The sequence below is a fragment of the Myotis brandtii genome, unplaced genomic scaffold (assembly GCF_000412655.1).
Source record: "Myotis brandtii unplaced genomic scaffold, ASM41265v1 scaffold1956, whole genome shotgun sequence".
NCBI classification, from domain to species: domain Eukaryota; kingdom Metazoa; phylum Chordata; class Mammalia; order Chiroptera; family Vespertilionidae; genus Myotis; species Myotis brandtii.
Window position 1 is genome coordinate 505,519 of NW_005357294.1, and position 2,272 is coordinate 507,790.

The 2,272-nt window shown below is 64.7% G+C and overlaps 1 protein-coding gene and 1 long non-coding RNA gene across 2 annotated transcripts in view; one reads left to right on the forward strand and one right to left on the reverse strand.

Moving 5' to 3' along the window:
- The window catches only part of LOC106725892, a 1,185-nt gene extending 558 nt beyond the window's left edge, over positions 1-627 (forward strand). The window contains exon 2 of the long non-coding RNA XR_001361895.1: positions 290-627. This is a non-coding gene — a long non-coding RNA (uncharacterized LOC106725892). The remainder of the gene's footprint in view (positions 1-289) is intronic.
- BOP1 (block of proliferation 1) overlaps positions 1-2,272 on the reverse strand; it is a 21,427-nt gene that overhangs the window by 5,554 nt on the left and 13,601 nt on the right. The window lies entirely within an intron of this gene.

Genomic DNA, 2,272 nt, shown 5'->3' on the forward strand with positions numbered 1-2,272 from the left:
GATTTACAGCCTGCTGTGCTTGGTGGCACCGGAGAAGCAGGGTGAGCGGGAGAAAATACGGCTCGGCTTTCCCCAATCCCCACTTCCTCTCCAGACAGCACGCGCGAGCTCCTGGGGCCTGAACATCTGGGAAATTTAATTTTACAATTCCGGCTGCGCAGCAGTGTGCTCTCCTCCCCACTGCACGGGGAAGCGGGGTGAGCGCGGAAGGGGGCTTCCCTGGCCCGCCACCCCGTGGGCGCAGGGTCCCAGAGGCGCCCAGGCCCTGACACTGCCCTCCCCTCTGCAGAGCAAGGACCGTGACAGAAAGACGGCGATTCGGAGCTAGAGGCTGATGCCACTGGGCGACCCCCGGAGAGCCCCATGGACCTGACTCGGGCACAGGCCTCCCGTGCGGGCACCCACAGGCCTGCTCTGCCTCCGGCTGCGAGTGGGGCTGATGGACAGGCAGGTGGCGACGGGACTCTGAACTGGCCACAGCACTGCCCAGGCCACTGGAACTGTCCACGCTGGCTTCCTACCTGGGTTTTCTTTTGGTCACTACATGTTGGCATCTTGTGTCTTTGATATGATAATATAAAGTCTGGAAATTTTGTATAATTAAAAACAAAACAGTATCTTCCAAAAGTGGGAGCCCACTTCCTCTCAAAGGGTCCAGAATCCTTCCTGGGCCCATCTGCCCCCAGGGCTGTCTCTCTCCACGCCCTGTCCGCACTGGGCTGGAGGCACCCAGCTCTCAGGGCAGGTCCCACCTGCCAGGCCTCAGGGCTGTCCTTCCCAGGCCCAAGTGCGGCGCCTCCTGCCAGGGCAGTGGGCCTGGGGGACAAAGGAGAAGGGGGATGGGGGAGGACAGGGCTGGTGGGGCGCAGCCCGCCCTGGGGCCCCACTCTCAGGACCTGTATGGCGCCCAGGGCTTCGTGTGGCCCTCAGGGCCTTGGCACTTCAGCCTGTGACCATGGAGCTCCAAGAAATGGACGTGTGGAGAAGCTGAGTGAGGGGCATTGCCTGGCAGAAGTGGGCCTGGGCCAGGAGGCAGCCCCACATGCACCCCGGGGTACACGCCCCCCTGCCCAGCCCTGCACTCGGCCCACACGGGAAAGACCCCTAGCCACTTACCACCGAGTCTACCCCAAAGTCCCATCTGCCAGTGAGGAGGGCGACGGGCCCCTCCCCAGCTGTGCACAGCTGGCTCACCATTAAAAGCCTGCAGGTGACAATTATAGCTCAGCGGCTGTGAGCGCCAAGGGCACGGCGGAGGAGAAAGGGGGGGTGGCCCTAGATGGGCCTCCTCCCCCGACCCCAGGGGCCAGCAGCCTGCCTTCTGGGAGCGTGAGGAACGGCCGAAGGGCAGGTACCAGCCCTGGGCCTCAGCCCGCAGTGCAGGCGCCAGGCCCCTCGGACATGCCCTCTTGGGCCCCAGGGGAGCGGCCAGGTGCTGAGGCTCACGTGGGCAGCCCAGCAGGGCAGGGCCAGAGCTGCCCCCTCCTCTGCATGGACGGGCTCCAGGGAACTGCGGAACAGGAAGCGGTGGTGTAATTTTGGAGGAAATTCTCAAAGCCAGAGCCATTAAGGGCTAGAGGGGGGCTGTGTCCAATCTGATAGAAATATAACAGGATAAAAAGTCACAGCGGCAGGTCCCACTCAGAGAAACCCAACCCCAGTTTCCTCCCCTTAATCCTGAAGGCGCCCACCGCTGGCCCAGGGAGGGCGGAGGGCGCGCTCGGTCACTGCACCAGTCCCCCCACCGGCCTGCTGGGGACCACCTGGGGGCTGAGAAAGGCTCCCCTTCCCCTCCTGGGACCCCAGGACACCAAGAACATGCCCTGGGGGGAGGCTGGGCAGGCAGTGGCCTGGGGTGTCCGAGGCACCCCCTGCTGCACTGAGCACCATGCAGGTGTGGGAGGCTCCATGGCACACTGGCCTCACATCTCCACACCTGGGCCCAGGTTGGGGGGACAAACCTCCTTCATGAACCCCGCACGATGATGGGGAGCCATTGAGCGCCTCTCTCACCGCCACAAAGTGCCCATGGGGAAGGGGAGGCACGCAGTGAGGCCGAGAGGATGTCCTGGAGGAGGACAGACTGGGGGGGGCTGGTAGGGGGTGTGCAGGGGGGGAGCAGCGGCAGTGACCCGCCTGGGCGCGTGCGGGAGGAGGACGTGTGGAGGTGGGAAGTCAGTGGGAGGACAGGCCTCTGGGATGGTCCCCAGGGCCCAGCTGGTCGGGTGCACGCGGGCCAAGCCCTCCGCTGCCGCGCCTATGACTCCAACAG